This window comes from Mercurialis annua, linkage group LG8 (genome assembly GCF_937616625.2).
Source record: "Mercurialis annua linkage group LG8, ddMerAnnu1.2, whole genome shotgun sequence".
NCBI lineage: Eukaryota > Viridiplantae > Streptophyta > Magnoliopsida > Malpighiales > Euphorbiaceae > Mercurialis > Mercurialis annua.
In genome coordinates this window covers 14,817,172-14,838,039 of record NC_065577.1, presented here as the reverse complement: position 1 = coordinate 14,838,039, position 20,868 = coordinate 14,817,172, and positions in this window count along the sequence as shown.

Genomic DNA, 20,868 nt, shown 5'->3' with positions numbered 1-20,868 from the left:
ATTATTAAAAACAGACCCTAACTCTAGAGAGTACTAGACACCACATAGGACTAGCACAATTAACACGTCGAGAATAAACAATCCAAAGTAACACAAAAATACCCAATAGGTAGAAACGCTCAATTAATACAAGTCTATTGAGTTCTCGCTTTAAAATCCAATTTACAAATATTATTTAAAAATATTTAAATAATAATTAATTTCCAAATAGTGAGTTAATCGAGTTACCAATAACTACCAAGCTAACCTCACTTGTCGGGTGACCCAAGTCTAACCCGACTCAAAATGTTTATTAAATATAAACCCGAGTTTATATTTATAAAGTAATTCGATAAAATAATAATCCATTTTGAAAGCAGAACTCAATAACCTCAATTTCAAGTAACCCAAGTTACAACAAAACTTATCCATTTTAAGTTCATAAAGGTTTAGGGACTCAACTGTACTTTAGCCTTTTTAGGGATTAAATCGTACTTTAGCCAATTTGATAAATGAAATCAAATTTATTACTTTTGTTTATAATTAAAACAAAATATATATAAAGTTACTAACCAAAAACTTACTTTAAATAAGTTTTAAAAACGTTTAAGGGCTAAATTGTAGTTTAGCCAATTCTATGCCAATTTGATATCCGAAATTAAATATAAATATTTTTGTTTATTATTCAAAACAAAATATAAGTTAATAACCAATAACCTAATCAAATAAATTTAAGAATGTTCAAGGGCTAAATTGTAATTTAACCACAATGCCATAACAAAAATATATTTAAACCAAATATAATTACCCGAGTAATTATATAAATTTAGATTATAAAATAATCATCAATTTAAATTTTTCAATTTATAACTAATTTGACAAACTTTCAAATTAAATGAAATCCCCAATTCCCATTTAATATAGTCAATTTATAAAATCGCATTTACACTATATTAATATTAATTTAAATTTAAAACATTAATGCCCAAATTAAATTTCAAATTATAAATAATAATATTATTTAAATTGTAAATAATAAGTCGAAATCAATTTCGCAAATTTAAATCAGAAATCAAATAAAAATAGTTAAAAGATAAGCTTAGGAACCAATATATTTAAGACACAAGAATTCAGTGACCAAAGTCACCATTTAGCCAATAACAAATCCTAATAGCCAATCATACATCACCACCTAATCACCTTCTACAATATATCATGAAATTGCAACCCAACAGAAGCATAAGAACACAGAACTCAAAAACCAAACATGAAACCAAACGATTCAAGATTCAAACACCGAAAATTCAAAACTTAGAATCATACTAAACGATTAACAAGTTACAAGCATGAAAACTAACAATCATAAGGACAACAAACTCTTATTCTATAGGATTACTTGTACATGATTATTAATGGACAAAAATCAAAGGAGCATTGTTCAACGCAAAACAAAAGAAATTGGTTTTTGTACACGATTCTAAATTGTTCCACCAAAACCATAATCTTAAGTAAAACAAATATTTATTACTTACTTAATACTAAATATTACTTAATTCTATGATTTCAAATCCATCATGATTATAACAGTAATGGCCTAAACCATTAAGGCCATTTGTTCAATATCAATGTTGGTTTTCTTTTGAATTCCAATGATTAATAAACTTAATCAAAAGACCAGTTAAAGTAAGAGATGAGCACAACAAAATAAAATAATTGAGAGGAAATTAAGATACCTTAGGAGATGATCAGAGATTCAACGATAGTGGCTGCGACTCTTTTTTTTTTACTCTTTCAAACTTTCAATATATTTGATTTCCTTTAAGAGACTAGGGTTTAGGTATTTATAACCTATAAATATTCTAGGGTTTTTATAAAAAGGTAAAATTCCAACTTATTATAATTATAATTATTATTATTATTATTATTATTATTATTATTATTATTATTATTATTATTTTATTTTAACATTTTTTTTTTTTTAAATATTACACAACAAATGTTGATTTTTTATATAAGGCCCACAAGTGATGATAGACTAAAGCCGGAGTTTATTCCACAAATCAAATGAGACAACCAGAGCACAAAAACAAGTTTGAAAACACGGGGTATTACATTCTTCCCAACTTATTAAAAATTCGTCCTCGAATTTAAAACAAAAACAACTGACGTACAACATAACATGAAGCTACACGTCAAGCTGAACAAAACGCACATAACCAATGTAAAAATGCATCGACAAGATACCCAACTTAAACAAGAACATCATTTTCAATAATACTGCAAAATAACTCTATCTAGTAAGAACAGTCCTCAACCAAGAAACCAACCCAACTGTAATCAAAGGTATTCCATACTCAACGACCAATGCATTTGCGTAAGCAAAACTCAACAGTTGTTCCTCAACGATAACTCAACACTACCACTCATACAATAAACAATCTCAAAAGTTCACCAAAGTATCAATACCAACTTCAACTTAACATGAAATGATAATGTTCTTTCTAGGTGAAATCAACAAGGGAATACAATATCTCCCACAAAACCTCGACTGAAATATATACTTAGTATAACCAAGAACGAACCTCAAATCTCTTTCAATTGTAACTCTAATCAAAATTTCCACCAAGAGAAGATCAACACAAAATGAAACACGCCGAAGCCATATAGGGTATTACATTCTCCCCAACCTAAGAAAATTCGACATCGAATTTAAATCTGAAATTGATTCGCACTATAACCGTAATAATATACATATGCGCAAAATTCTGATTCTAACAACTCGGTGTTCCGAAGACTACTCGATCACACAATGTGAAAAACAAAACAACAAAATTCCAAGTGAGAATCACAATTACTCTTTACCGGACTGGCTTCCAAAACCAGCTCGAACCTTAACAATTATCAGACCTCAATATCACAATACAACACTACTAGAATCATCCAGTCCGACGACTAACATCAACTCAAGAATACTATTAACTTGCGAATCACAAAACAAAAACTCATATCGCAATTCAAAGAAAAGCGAACTTCTCTCATGACAACAAAAATTTCTAGATCACTGATAAACAATATCAATCATAATAATTCTTCCTATTATTCAGAAACATAACGCCACAACTAAACTGGGCATCAACTACATCTCATAACTTAAAGATTTTGTCTCCCACACCAAGGGTTCAGCATGATTAGAACGATATACAAACATTGCAATAATACCATCAACCAACAAAATCGACCAACCAATCTTGGCTGTCGAAACCTATTAACCACGAACCTCGATTCTCAAATCACCTAGCTCATATATCCAAATCAAACTTAAATTCACAAAATTTATTGTTCAATCAATGACTATAACCTCGTATACAACGAGAGATCACTACGATCAATTTACCCGACCGGATTGTTAGTTATGCTCAAAACCAACCTCTAGGGGTATAAAATCCTTTAATACAAAATATTTTATAAACAAAAATTTTCCACCCTGTTTAAAAGACTCTACGTCTTACACCTCCTTTTGCATTCAAACTCAAAATGCGTTTACCGTTGAAAAACCATATGTTTTGTAACCCCTTGAAAATTTTCAATTTACTCACACTTTGAATCAACAATTTCTCTTTACTTTTAAAAATATTTGCAAATTTATGAAACAATTTAACTGTCACAATTTATGTTCTCATAAATCAAACTTGTTAAAACACTTTTTGAATAGTTTATACTTTAAAAGCCATCTGTGGCAAAATCCCCTGTATTCAAAATACACATTGATGTTTCAAACATCCCACAATTTTAAGTCGCTTCTAAATTTTCTCAAACAAAAACACAATTTGAAGAAATCGCTCAAATGGAAAATTTATTATCCCTTTTTGAATCAATTTTGACAAAATTTCTCCATTTCCTCATAAAGGTAAAATCAGCAATGTAAATCTCTTGTTTATAAAGATACCTTTGTATCAATACACCAAAATACTTGGACAATTTCAAATTTGAAAAGATAAAGTTTCTTAAAAAAAAAAAAAATAGTGTATGCACACACATGAGCATAATCAATATCCTTAATCCACCAATCCTTATATCACTAATAGGAAATTATCACGAAAACTTCCTAATCTGAATCTAACCATACGCCACACTTGGCACAACTATATCTCGAACGCAACCTCAAAATTAATCTTACTCATAACCACAAGATTCTGATTCTACAGACCATTATCTCACGACATAAACACCCAATAACCATCATCATCATCACAGAGTATTTGTCTAGCTACCTTTCGGTAACAGTTTCAAAATCTTTTGAAATCCAACAACTTCATAAATAAATATATCACAATGTGACTCGCGAGTTCGTTTCAAAATATCTTTCTCAAAACACTTTATCGATAAAATTCATTTTTCATAATTATGCACCAGGGTGATGACAGCTCTCATCCCCAAAGAGTTGCATCTAACCCTAATCATTTCTATGCACGTGATGCATGTACTATTATGCGTGTATCAATTATTAATTTATCTTTTATTTAGTGAACATACTCAGTGTTCAATGCAAACCTATTCGTGACATTAAAAATGCATGTTCATGATATGTCTGGGCACAATTACGTGTTGAAAATATTTCAAATATTTTAACAATTCAACCTTTGAAATCAACTTCTCAATAAAATATTTGCTAGATGTTACACTCTGTGAGATGTGCACTCAATAACCTCAAAATATTTCTCAAGTTCCTTACTTGCAACCTAGCAACACTCGATGCTATATGACAACTCATCCTAATAACTTCATTACAACTATATCATATAAGATATCCCACTAACCTCAATATATACTGAGCTTATTCCCAAAGAAATAGCACATCAATATGTTCCTATAAAACTTACCGCCAGCTCCCGCATCGCATCATCAGACTTGATGGAAACACCAGTGTATTAATACACCGATCTATCTTCTCATTTCAGAGTTTCTAATATCCATTAAAGGATAATCAGAAATCATCAGCCAATTCAAGGGAATACTTCCATCATTTTCCTCGATATCGAAACCTAAAGATTTTCGATCCAATAATAAAATGGCAACCCAGCTTATCCCCAGTCGATAGTATATCAAAACAGGGTCTGAACAAAAGTTCGACTCAAAACAAACCAAAAATCAGGTATTTACCATAACCGCATGAAATAAATCATCCCACGTGCTACTTCGCACGAATAGATGAAACAAAACAAATTACTTAGTTCAACATGTAAGCGAACTATACCACGCAAATCAAAACCAAAAATATCATGATTGCTACAATCATAAACCACCTAAGTGTTGCCATTAAGAAAAAAAAATTTTACCCTAAGCATACTTAAAAGACAAAAACAAGACGTGCCACAACAAACTTGAATTTTCGTAGCAAATCATTTTGTAACATTTAAACTCTCAAGAAAACGCTTCAAATTTTTTATTTTGAAATCTTAAAGTCAAATACGAAAACTTCCAATAAAAACAAAAATTTAGTTGAGCCCCACGGTTAAAACAAAATCATTACCTGTAAAAGTCTCTCTATTTAACAGTTTCTTTTAAACGGATACCCAAGTATCTCATCTCAAACCATAAAATCATCGAGTTAGCCGAGTCATTAAAACTACCAAGCTCAACTCTTAAATTTGGGTGACCCAAGTCGAATCCAAATCAAACGTTTATAAAACGTATTCAAAATATTTTTTTCATCCAAAAATATTTTAATAAAATCTCCATCCCTTAAAAGTTAGGAGCTCAACGTAACCCAACCGCTAAACAGTAATTTAAAAACTCAAATTAGAAATCTTTGATTTCAAACAGCCATTTCGTAAATCCCAGAAATTTAAAATGTTGTCATACTACAACATGATAAAATAACTTCAACGTTAAATTATTAAAACAATTGGCTCATCTCATAAAATATCATTTTGAAATCGTCACTTGTTAACACCAAACAAAACTTAATATTTCAAAATACAAGAATTTCTTATTACTGGTAACTCAACCAAAAATCAAACTTTTTAAGAATTTAAAACCAAACTTCTCTTATGATTCTGTGTCTACACACAAATCAGATAAAACAATTATTCTCAATGAAAATTTTAAAACGACATGTGGTCAAAGAATGCATGACCATCAACACGTTTTAAGTTTTAACCCCAAATCTCTTTAATTGAAAAACAAGGCTAATGCCCAACATACGATCACATTTAAAATCAACAATCGAGGCCAAAGCCAAGATGTAGCTTATTAACAAGGCAAAAGCAGTTCAATGCAGTACATAAAATAACTGTAACATTACCATATATTCTAAATCGTTTTAGGCATAAACGACAAGTTTTATCAAACAACATCATACCCAAGTATGAGTTTTAGGAAAATTTACCAACCTATGATTTCCCGAGAAATCGAAAGCAATTATAATCACCCAAGTGAAATAATCTCAACATGATAAAACACAGCAATTAACATCCAAGTGAAATTAATTGTCAGACATAGTATCAAAACCAAATAAAGACTGACAGACATTACCTATAGGATGTAGGCTGAAAGTTTGAAAACAAATGATGACTTTTTAAAAGACAAGACACGAATCCTAATTCCGCAGTAGTTCCTAAGACAGAATAACACTTAACAGAGTAAACACATAGCAAGCAAATGGCCTTGGTTTGAAACCAAAGCTCTGATACCAAGTTTGTCACGACCCATTTTCATGAATCGCGACCGGCGCTAGGGTATGGGTAATGTAGTACCGAAACCCGTAGCTAGCCTTTCATTTAATTCATAAACACATAAACCTGCAGAAAACCAATGCTCGGGGGCAACCGAGACTTCAGCCTAAAACTAGCAGTTATAATATTCAACAGTTAATATAACATGCTTATCCAATTCTGAGTCTAAAAATAGGCATAACATAAATAACCCGAAATAATTATATAACATGCCAGAACAATATAACTAGTCAGACTAATCCGACAAACAACTGCAATAATAATAAAGACGTCTAGTCAACTACTGCGGTCTAAGAATAAAATAGTTTGACAGTTTATCAAAATAAATGGAACCTCCGAGGAAAAGTAAATGCGGAGATCACCAGGCTCTCTCATATCATAACCCTGGGAAAAATTAGGAAAACAACGGGGTCAGATATACTGAGATGAGTTCATACCACTATTTACATTTATTAAGTGGAAAACCCTTAAAACGTTTAAAACATTTAATAACGATATTACAGATAATAGTTGGAACCCTAATCCACAATTCTAAATAATAATCAAAATCCAATAGGTCTGGTCCCGAGAGCTGAGCTACACCGAGTTACCACTGACCACACTTATACCAGAGTCCCGAGAGCTGAGCTACACCGAGTTACTCTACCTGGTCCCGAGAGCTATGCTCACACCGAGTTACCACATTTCCATATATACCTTACCCAGATCAATACCGGTGCGCACGCAGTCCTAATGATGCCCATTAGGTAGCACGTTCCAACTAAGAGCCATAATATAAAACAGTTCGAAATATACGTACAGTATATATATTTAATATTAAAATAACAATTTACTTAATAAAGCGGTAAATAGTAAATATAAACTCACTGCTTGCTAATCCACGTGATAACCGGCAAGCAACTAATCCTGGTTCGCCTCTGGAGCACGAACAATAGACGGGTCTAGAGAAATAAAATAATTATTAAAAACAGACCCTAACTCTAGAGAGTACTAGACACCACATAGGACTAGCACAATTAACACGTCGAGAATAAACAATCCAAAGTAACACAAAAATACCCAATAGGTAGAAACGCTCAATTAATACAAGTCTATTGAGTTCTCGCTTTAAAATCCAATTTACAAATATTATTTAAAAATATTTAAATAATAATTAATTTCCAAATAGTGAGTTAATCGAGTTACCAATAACTACCAAGCTAACCTCACTTGTCGGGTGACCCAAGTCTAACCCGACTCAAAATGTTTATTAAATATAAACCCGAGTTTATATTTATAAAGTAATTCGATAAAATAATAATCCATTTTGAAAGCAGAACTCAATAACCTCAATTTCAAGTAACCCAAGTTACAACAAAACTTATCCATTTTAAGTTCATAAAGGTTTAGGGACTCAACTGTACTTTAGCCTTTTTAGGGATTAAATCGTACTTTAGCCAATTTGATAAATGAAATCAAATATAAATATTTTTGTTTATTATTCAAAACAAAATATAAGTTAATAACCAATAACCTAATCAAATAAATTTAAGAATGTTCAAGGGCTAAATTGTAATTTAACCACAATGCCATAACAAAAATATATTTAAACCAAATATAATTACCCGAGTAATTATATAAATTTAGATTATAAAATAATCATCAATTTAAATTTTTCAATTTATAACTAATTTGACAAACTTTCAAATTAAATGAAATCCCCAATTCCCATTTAATATAGTCAATTTATAAAATCGCATTTACACTATATTAATATTAATTTAAATTTAAAATATTAATGCCCAAATTAAATTTCAAATTATAAATAATAATATTATTTAAATTGTAGATAATAAGTCGAAATCAATTTCGCAAATTTAAATCAGAAATCAAATAAAAATAGTTAAAAGATAAGCTTAGGAACCAATATATTTAAGACACAAGAATTCAGTGACCAAAGTCACCATTTAGCCAATAACAAATCCTAATAGCCAATCATACATCACCACCTAATCACCTTCTACAATATATCATGAAATTGCAACCCAACAGAAGCATAAAAACACAGAACTCAAAAACCAAACATGAAACCAAACGATTCAAGATTCAAACACCGAAAATTCAAAACTTAGAATCATACTAAACGATTAACAAGTTACAAGCATGAAAACTAACAATCATAAGGACAACAAACTCTTATTCTATAGGATTACTTGTACATGATTATTAATGGACAAAAATCAAAGGAGCATTGTTCAACGCAAAACAAAAGAAATTGGTTTTTGTACACGATTCTAAATTGTTCCACCAAAACCATAATCTTAAGTAAAACAAATATTTATTACTTACTTAGTACTAAATATTACTTAATTCTATGATTTCAAATCCATCATGATTATAACAGTAATGGCCTAAACCATTAAGGCCATTTGTTCAATATCAATGTTGGTCTTCTTTTGAATTCCAATGATTAATAAACTTAATCAAAAGACCAGTTAAAGTAAAAGATGAGCACAACAAAATAAAATAATTGAGAGGAAATTAAGATACCTTAGGAGATGATCAGAGATTCAACGATAGTGGCTGCGACTCTTTTTTTTTTACTCTTTCAAACTTTCAATATATTTGATTTCCTTTAAGAGACTAGGGTTTAGGTATTTATAACCTATAAATATTCTAGGGTTTTTATAAAAAGGTAAAATTCCAACTTATTATTATTATTATTATTATTATTATTATTATTATTTTATTTTAACATTATTATTTTTTTTTTTAAATATTACACAACAAATGTTGATTTTTTATATAAGGCCCACAAGTGATGATAGACTAAAGCCGGAGTTTATTCCACAAATCAAATGAGACAACCAGAGCACAAAAACAAGTTTGAAAACACGGGGTATTACAGAAATAATCTGTTCCTCATTTTCCTCATTGAAGAGACCCAAGTCTAAACCAATTTGCCAAGTTTTCCTCACCTCAATTGCGATAGAATCAACTGAATTATTTGTTGATTTGGCAGCTTTAGTAAGGCGAACACAGTCATGAATTGTTCCTGTAGAAATCGTGTTTGCTGATCTCGAATCCTGATGAGCAGACCCGAGATTTCCTTCTTTATCAATAGCGTTTGATTTCCTTCTTTGGGATAGAATAGCCACTGGATGAGTAGATGGGGTCGGTGAACGGCTCACAAAGGAATCCTGGGCTGGAGTAGCTGCCATATCCCGAAGGATAAAAACTGGACTATTTGACTCCGGAGAAAAAGAGACCGACTGCAAATTGGAGGGGGAGGACGGGCTTTCTGATTCAGAATCCGAAAGAGAAGAGTCCGCAGGAGAAGAACTCATAGTGTCAATGGAACACATCATAGGAAGGTCTGATTCTCTGACAATCAGATTAAATTCCATTCCATTAATTAGGACTGGGACTGAGCTATCAATAATCGGAGAAGAAGTAGAGATCAAAACTGAACCTGCATCTAATCTTTCTTTTGAAAAAATCAGATTATGAACCGAAATCGCTTTGCCAAATCTGTTACCTAAAAGCATAAAGAAATCTTCCTTCCAAGCTGAAATCGGTATACCAGTTATAGTAATCCAAGTGTATCTTTCCTTAGCGACAAAATCACCATCCCAGTCTAAAATTTTGTCGAAGTAATCAGGGAAAGAGGAGGCTGCTGCCTTCTTAAAACTGTCCATGTCTAATACAGTGTCAAAATTCAACAGAATGAAAGAGCCTCCAAGGAATGAACAGGAAGAAACTTTGATTCCTTGATTAATCAGGAATGAATTGGCCTGCAGCAGATTAGTAATCCGACGAACTGAAACGATGGTACTTGCAATTGGATTCGGAGATTCTGAGTTGTAGTGCAACACATCACTGGAGACTACCTGAACGTAGGATCTTGTGTCCCTCACCGAGTTTAGAACAGGTCTGGCAGGTAAAGGATTTCTGGCAGCAAAAGGTCTGTCTTGTGGTTGTGAACGAATAGCTGGTTCAGCTGAGGGATTAGGGTTTGGATATTTAGAAATAAACGCTCTTATTCTAAAATATCCAATTGAGACGGTGTTGAGCCTGGCTAGCATATCTTCGATTGAATGATCTTGATTGACATGTAAAAATCCAAACCTCTTATTCCGGATGTTTTTCCTCCTAGTTATGATAACTTTTCCAAATACTCCAAATTTCTCGAAGGCGCGTTGGAGATCAGAATAGAACCAATGGTCTGGATAGTTTTCGAAGTAGATGACTGATGGGCGAGAAGACTGGTGGTGAGACAGATTGGTGGCCGGGATTTGGTGGTTATGTGTGGTGTTTGGCTTAAGGTTAGGTTTAGGGTTTGGAGGGGGAAGAGGGAGAACCATCGTGAACTTAAAAGTTTTTTAAAGGTTATATTCATACTTCTTTTTTTAATTTAATAAAAACATAAGTCGGCTATTTTTTAATTTAATAAAAACATAAGTCGGCTATGCTAGTTGTTGCTTTCAGAACATGACTAATACCCTATTTATTTTACTTATTCAGAATTTAATTGTGCAATGGATTTTATATTTTTAAATATACGTCCATTATATACACATTGACATATATTTTATTTTTAAAAAACAATTAAATTATGTATTTGTCTTCTAATATTTCTGCTTGTAAAATGTGAGCATCATTTTTTCGATTTTTTTAATAAAAAGTTTGATTAAAAAAAATGGAATTTCATAGTGCTATAATACAAAGTAATTGATATTATCCTATGTATTCCATAACAAATAATAGAACATAAGATGTTTTTATTATGTTTTATTTTTAAATTTTACAAAGTGATTATTCCACTTTTCATTATTCGATGCGTAGCATAAGTAGTGCACCGTTTGGACATTGAGAACATAATTGACGAGATTACACGTGCTAGATTTTTATCAGTTTGCAATTGCCTTCGGAATAGGAAAACAACCAATGTATACTTCTTGTGATTTAGCCAAATAGTATTGCAGACGTGCTTGAAAGTTCGGTCCATGAGCGATATAACTCACCATTTCGTCATGACAAGATTTCCCTAGTGTAGAAACGAGTTCAACACAACATTCATGAGAAAGTGTGCCATTTAAGAACACCGATTTAAATATCTCATTTCCACACTTTTTTGTTGCATGACTGGCGCATACATCTAAGAAGTTGAACAATCCTGGGCGTGGCTCTTGCGCAGAAGTTGGTGCTCCTAAATCTAGTGCACAAGTCAACAGTGACATGCTAAGAAAAACAGCAACTGCTATAAGAAGGTTGTTTACTCCCGCCATTTGTTTTCGATAAAATAATATTTACTCAAGTATGGAATGAATATATCTTTTATGGAGTAACTCTAGTGTTGCACATCAAACTATTTATATATACATGTATTTGTAACTCCTATAAAATATATAATTAAATATGTGCAGTTTCGTAAGTAATTAAAATTTCGTAATGTGTTTCTAAAAACAAACACTTCTACAGGGTAAAATTAAAATATTTGTGCTAATTCATTACGTTACTTATATTTTAAATATCTACAAAACTTACTTATTTAACATTTATAATAAAGTTTGCCATTTAAAACTGTAGCAGCAATGAGCCTTATATATTTATCAGTTCAATTCTTTAATAATAGTTTTATATGAATATATATGTTTATAAAAGAAATAGGGTATACAATTATGAATAAGACGCAATCGGATGTGTAATCAACATAAATTACATGGATTGATAACCTTTAATGAGTGTTTGATGACATCATTTAGTGGGTTAATCTTAAGATTTAGAACTCGTTTTGGGTGGTACAGAACAATACTAGTCCAAATATTATAAATATACAAGTCCACTACAACTGTTTAATAAAAAAAATTAAAAGAATTATAAATGTGCAAATTGTGAATGTAAGTCTACTAAAATATGTTTCTATCATATACATATTAGAACACGTGAATGTAGGACTATAACATTATACTAAAAATTAAATTTTCTAATCTTTAATGGATAACACTTATATAAAATTAGAAAATGTCTTAGAATTAATTCTAGTGTTTGTACAAAACAATAATTCTTTTGTATTACGTAAGTGTAGGCTTGAGGTAAGTACAAGAAATCTAAAACAATATCTTAATATCAAATTTCGGATAAGGAATCTACCGCTATAGTTTCCTAAAATTGATTAAAATTCACACCTTTATTATTTACTCAGAAATTATTTAGAATTATATTCCCCCTTCTCAAGGAATTAAATATTTTAACATGCAAATTTAATTCATATAGATTATATATTAATAAATATTTTTAATTCAGATAATGTAAAATTTACATATGGTTTAGAGTAAAAGAATTTAAATGAAATAAAAAATGACTTAAATGGTTTTAATTTCTCAACACCGTACGAAATAATTCAAAAAGTTAAAGAAATTTAAAATTATAATATCGGCAAATAGATATGTTCGAACTCAAAGAAATTATATAACTCTCTTGGTATGTAAAATATAAAATTAGATATTTAACCCAATTCCACAAAATTTAGTATGTAATTATAAATAATTACTTATGCCATTACAACGCAGAGATGTTTTACTGGTATACCGTATAAAGATTATTTAAACTGTAAATTTTGAGATTTATGGATAGCAAAAATTAAAAAAAATTCATACTTCTTTTTTTAATTTAATAAAAACATAAGTCGGCTATGCTAGTTGTTGCTTTAATAACATGACTAATACCCTATTTATTTTACTTATTCAGAATTTAATTGTGCAATGAATTTTATATTTTTAAATATACGTCCATTATATACACATTGACATATATTTTATTTTTAAAAAACAATTAAATTATGTATTTGTCTTCTAATATTTCTGCTTGTAAAATGTGAGCATCATTTTTTCGATTTTTTTAATAAAAAGTTTGATTAAAAAAAATGGAATTTCATAGTGCTATAATACAAAGTAATTGATATTATCCTATGTATTCCATAACAAATAATAGAACTTAAGATGTTTTTATTATGTTTTATTTTTAAATTTTACAAAGTGATTATTCCACTTTTCATTATTCGATGCGTAGCATAAGTAGTGCACCGTTTGGACATTGAGAACATAATTGACGAGATTACACGTGCTAGATTTTTATCAGTTTGCAATTTCCTTCGGAATAGGAAAACAACCAATGTATACTTCTTGTGATTTAGCCAAATAGTATTGCAGACGTGCTTCAAAGTTCGGTCCATGAGCGATATAACTCACCATTTCGTCATGACAAGATTTCCCTAGTGTAGAAACGAGTTCAACACAACATTCATGAGAAAGTGTGCCATTCAAGAACACCGATTTAAATATCTCATTTCCACACTTTTTTGTTGCATGACTGGCGCATAAATCTAAGAAGTTGAACAATCCTGGGCGTGGCTCTTGCGCAGAAGTTGGTGCTCCTAAATCTAGTGCACAAGTAAACAGTGACATGCTAAGAAAAACAGCAACTGCTATAAGAAGGTTGTTAACTCCCGCCATTTCTTTTCGATAAAATAATATTTACTCAAGTATGGAATGAAGATATCTTTTATGGAGTAATTCTAGTGTTGCACGTCAAACTATTTATATATACATGTATTTGTAACTCCTATAAAATATATAATTAAATATGTGCAGTTTCGTTAGTAATTAAAATTTCGTAATGTGTTTCTAAAAACAAACACTTCTACAGGGTAAAATTAAAATATTTGTGCTAATTCATTACGTTACTTATATTTTAAATATCTACAAAACTTACTTATTTAACATTTATAATAAAGTTTGCCATTTAAAACTGTAGCAGCAATGAGCCTTATATATTTATCAATTCAATTCTTTAATAATAGTTTTAAATGAATATATATATATATGTTTATAAAATAAATAGGGTATAAAATTATGAATAAGACGCAATCGGATGTGTAATCAACATATATCATATGGATTGATAACCTTTAATGAGGGTTTAATGACATCATTTAGTGGGTTAATCTTAAGATTTAGAACTCGTTTTGGGTGGTACAGAACAATACTAGTCCAAATATTATAAATATACAAGTCCACTACAACTGTTTAATAAAAAAAATTAAAAGAATTATAAATGTGCAAATTGTGAATGTAAGTCTACTAAAATATGTTTCTATCATATACATATTAGAACACGTGAATGTAGGACTATAACATTATACTAAAAATTAAATTTTCTAATCTTTAATGGATAACACTTATATAAAATTAGAAAATGTCTTAGAATTAATTCTAGTGTTTGTACAAAACAATAATTCTTTTGTATTACGTAAGTGTAAGGCTTGAGGTAAGTACAAGAATTCTAAAACAATATCTTAATATCAAATTTCGGATAAGGAATCTACCGCTATTGTTTCCTAAAATTGATTAAAATTCACACCTTTATTATTTACTCAGAAATTATTTAGAATTATATTCCCCCTTCTCAAGGAATTAAATATTTTAACATGCAAATTTAATTCATATAGATTATGTATTAATAAATATTTTTAATTCATATAATGTAAAATTTACATATGGTTTAGAGTAAAAGAATTTAAATGAAATAAAAAATGACTTAAATGCTTTTAATTTCTCAACACCGTACGAAATAATTCAAAAAGTTAAAGAAATTTAAAATTATAATATCGGCAAATAGATATGTTCGAACTCAAAGAAATTATATAACTCTCTTGGTATGTAAAATATAAAATTAGATATTTAACCCAATTCCACAAAATTTAGTATGTAATTATAAATAATTACTTATGCCATTACAACGCAGAGATGTTTTACTGGTATACCGTATAAAGATTATTTAAACTGTAAATTTTGAGATTTATGGATAGCAAAAATTAAAAAAAATTCATACTTCTTTTTTTAATTTAATAAAAACATAAGTCGGCTATGCTAGTTGTTGCTTTAATAACATGACTAATACCCTATTTATTTTACTTATTCAGAAATTAATTGTGCAATGAATTTTATATTTTTAAATATACGTCCATTATATACACATTGACATATATTTTATTTTTAAAAAACAATTAAATTATGTATTTGTCTTCTAATATTTCTGCTTGTAAAATGTGAGCATCATTTTTTCGATTTTTTTAATAAAAAGTTTGATTAAAAAAAATGGAATTTCATAGTGCTATAATACAAAGTAATTGATATTATCCTATGTATTCCATAACAAATAATAGAACTTAAGATGTTTATATTATGTTTTATTTTTAAATTTTACAAAGTGATTATTCCACTTTTCATTATTCGATGCGTAGCATAAGTAGTGCACCGTTTGGACATTGAGAACATAATTGACGAGATTACACGTGCTAGATTTTTATCAGTTTGCAATTTTCTTCGGAATAGGAAAACAACCAATGTATACTTCTTGTGATTTAGCCAAATAGTATTGCAGACGTACTTCAAAGTTCGGTCCATGAGCGATATAACTCACCATTTCGTCATGACAAGATTTCCCTAGTGTAGAAACGAGTTCAACACAACATTCATGAGAAAGTGTGCCATTCAAGAACACCGATTTAAATATCTCATTTCCACACTTTTTTGTTGCATGACTGGCGCATAAATCTAAGAAGTTGAACAATCCTGGGCGTGGCTCTTGCGCAGAAGTTGGTGCTCCTAAATCTAGTGCACAAGTAAACAGTGACATGCTAAGAAAAACAGCAACTGCTATAAGAAGGTTGTTAACTCCCGCCATTTCTTTTCGATAAAATAATATTTACTCAAGTATGGAATGAAGATATCTTTTATGGAGTAATTCTAGTGTTGCACGTCAAACTATTTATATATACATGTATTTGTAACTCCTATAAAATATATAATTAAATATGTGCAGTTTCGTTAGTAATTAAAATTTCGTAATGTGTTTCTAAAAACAAACACTTCTACAGGGTAAAATTAAAATATTTATGCTAATTCATTACGTTACTTATATTTTAAATATCTACAAAACTTACTTATTTAACATTTATAATAAAGTTTGCCATTTAAAACTGTAGCAGCAATGAGCCTTATATATTTATCAATTCAATTCTTTAATAATAGTTTTAAATGAATATATATATATATGTTTATAAAATAAATAGGGTATAAAATTATGAATAAGACGCAATCGGATGTGTAATCAACATATACTATATGGATTGATAACCTTTAATGAGGGTTTAATGACATCATTTAGTGGGTTAATCTTAAGATTTAGAACTCGTTTTGGGTGGTACAGAACAATACTAGTCCAAATATTATACTCCCTCCGTCCCAATAGAGTTGTCCACTTTGCCTTTATCACACAGTTTAAGAAAGGCAATTATTGTTTATGGGTTTTATAAAATTTTCCTTACTTTTCTTATCATACCCCTATTTAATATAGGGTCCACTTACAATTTACTTTCAATTTATTCATTAGTGGATTTTAAATAGGGGTTATAAAGTAAAATTGAATGTAAAGGTTAGTTACTTTTTGAAAGTGGACAATAGTTTTGGGACAAAAAAATTTCTCAAAGTGGACAACTCTATTGGGACGGAGGGAGTAAATATACAAGTCCACTACAACTGTTTAATAAAAAAAATTAAAAGAATTATAAATGTGCAAATTGTGAATGTAAGTCTACTAAAATATGTTTCTATCATATACATATTAGAACACGTGAATGTAGGACTATAACATTATACTAAAAATTAAATTTTCTAATCTTTAATGGATAACACTTATATAAAATTAGAAAATGTCTTAGAATTAATTCTAGTGTTTGTACAAAACAATAATTCTTTTGTATTACGTAAGTGTAAGGCTTGAGGTAAGTACAAGAAATCTAAAACAATATCTTAATATCAAATTTCGGATAAGGAATCTACCGCTATTGTTTCCTAAAATTGATTAAAATTCACACCTTTATTATTTACTCAGAAATTATTTAGAATTATATTCCCCCTTCTCAAGGAATTAAATATTTTAACATGCAAATTTAATTCATATAGATTATGTATTAATAAATATTTTTAATTCATATAATGTAAAATTTACATATGGTTTAGAGTAAAAGAATTTAAATGAAATAAAAAATGACCTAAATGCTTTTAATTTCTCAACACCGTACGAAATAATTCAAAAAGTTAAAGAAATTTAAAATTATAATATCGGCAAATAGATATGTTCGAACTCAAAGAAATTATATAACTCTCTTGGTATGTAAAATATAAAATTAGATATTTAACCCAATTCCACAAAATTTAGTATGTAATTATAAATAATTACTTATGCCATTACAACGCAGAGATGTTTTACTGGTATACCGTATAAAGATTATTTAAACTGTAAATTTTGAGATTTATGGATAGCAAAAATTAAAAAAAAATCATACTTCTTTTTTTAATTTAATAAAAACATAAGTCGACTATGCTAGTTGTTGCTTTAATAACATGATTAGTACCTTATTTATTTTATTTATTCAGAATTTAATTGTGCAATGAATTTTATATTTTTAAATATACGTCCATTATATACACATTGACATATATTTTATTTTTAAAAAACAATTAAATTATGTATTTGTCTTCTAATATTTTTGCTTGTAAAATGTGAGCATCATTTTTTCGATTTTTTTAATAAAAGGTTTGATTAAAAAAAATGGAATTTCATAGTGCTATAATACAAAGTAATTGATATTATCCTATGTATTCCATAACAAATAATAGAACTTAAGATGTTTTTATTATGTTTTATTTTTAAATTTTACAAAGTGATTATTCCACTTTTCATTATTCGATGCGTAGCATAAGTAGTGCACCGTTTGGACATTGAGAACATAATTGACGAGATTACACGTGCTAGATTTTTATCAGTTTGCAATTTCCTTCGGAATAGGAAAACAACCAATGTATACTTCTTGTGATTTAGCCAAATAGTATTGCAGACGTGCTTCAAAGTTCGGTCCATGAGCGATATAACTCACCATTTCGTCATGACAGGATTTCCCTAGTGTAGAAACGAGTTCAACACAACATTCATGAGAAAGTGTGCCATTCAAGAACACCGATTTAAATATCTCATTTCCACACTTTTTTGTTGCATGACTGGCGCATACATCTAAGAAGTTGAACAATCCTGGGCGTGGCTCTTGCGCAGAAGTTGGTGCTCCTAAATCTAGTGCACAAGTAAACAGTGACATGCTAAGAAAAACAGCAACTGCTATAAGAAGGTTGTTAACTCCCGCCATTTGTTTTCGATAAAATAATATTTACTCAAGTATGGAATGAAGATATCTTTTATGGAGTAATTCTAGTGTTGCACGTCAAACTATTTATATATACATGTATTTGTAACTCCTATAAAATATATAATTAAATATGTGCAGTTTCGTTAGTAATTAAAATTTCGTAATGTGTTTCTAAAAACAAACACTTCTACAGGGTAAAATTAAAATATTTGTGCTAATTCATTACGTTACTTATATTTTAAATATCTACAAAACTTACTTATTTAACATTTATAATAAAGTTTGCCATTTAAAACTGTAGCAGCAATGAGCCTTATATATTTATCAATTCAATTCTTTAATAATAGTTTTAAATGAATATATATATGTTTATAAAATAAATAGGGTATACAATTATGAATAAGACGCAATCGGATGTGTAATCAACATATATTACATGGATTGATAACCTTTAATGAGGGTTTAATGACATCATTTAGTGGGTTAATCTTAAGATTTAGAACTCGTTTTGGGTGGTACAGAACAATACTAGTCCAAATATTATAAATATACAAGTCCATTACAACTGTTTAATAAAAAAAATTAAAAAATTACAAGTCCACTACATTGGTCTTAATGTAGATGCTTTGTCTTTGTCAAGAGCCTCTGATATCCTGCGCTGCAAAATTGAAGAACTGCCTATTACTTACCTTGGGTTACCTCTTTCGGAAAGAGTTGTGGGAGTCAAGGCATGGGACCCGGTCGTTTCTAATTTCAGTTCGCAGTTGTCGTCGTGGAGAGGCAATTTATTATCGCCGGCAGGTAGGCTTACACTAATTAAATCAGTGTTGTGCAGTCTGCCAGTTTACTATCTTTGCTCTTACCGAATTCCTCAGGTAGTTGTAACTTCTCTTGAGCGTATTATGCGAAGATTTTTATGGTCTGGTGATGCGAATAATAGAGGGTTCAGCAAAGTGGCTTGGGCGGACATATGTGTTCCTTTATATGCAGGGGGGCTGAATATCACTCCATTACGTTTAAAGAATCAAAGTCTTTTAATGAAATGGTTATGGCAGCTGTTAATTTGTGATAGAAATTCGATGTGGTGTGCGGTTATTTCTAGTAGTTCTCCCCTTAATTCATCCTTCGACCTGGAAAACTTGAATGTAATGCATCTTTCACATTTATGGAAAGGCATATACAAATCTTGTGTTAAAAATAGAGAGTTGTGGGACTGTTTCAAATGCTCAATCTCTATGAGTTTGGGAAATGGTTCGCGCATTCGATTTTGGCATGACCGTTGGCAGCCTACTCCGCTGAAGTTAGTTTTCCCAGAATTATTTAAACTCTCCAGAAACAAAGATGTAACGGTAGCTGCTGTTTTTGATTGTGATCGGCAGAATTTCGGCAATCTGTTTTGGCGTCGTAGTCTTCGGTTAGGAGAACAGCAGCAGTTGACTTCCTTGTTGCAACAGCTACCGCATCTGCATGCTCTTCCAGCTATCAACGACTCCTTTGTTTGGAGATCACAGCAGCAGTTTACGGCTGCTTCGTTTCGGGCTGTTTGGCTTAACTCCTTGCACTCTAATCAGACTCAACTTCCTCTACTGCTGCAGCGTATTTGGAAAGAGGTATTGCCGCCAAGAATTCAATTTTTTCTTTGGTTACTATCGCGAGATCGTATCTCCTCGAATGTCACTTTGATAAAGAGAGGTATTTTGGATGTTAATAGCTCTTCTTGCCTTCTATGTTGTGAAGATGAATCAAGCATTCATATCGTGTTACATTGTCAATTTGCTTGGTCTTTTTGGTCGGCTATTTTATTTCAATGTAATGTCAGATGGGCAATCCCGTTATCTCTTGACGACTTCTTTTCTCAATGGATAGCATTATCGGTTGGCAGACACCGTAGCTTATGGAAGCTCATTTGGT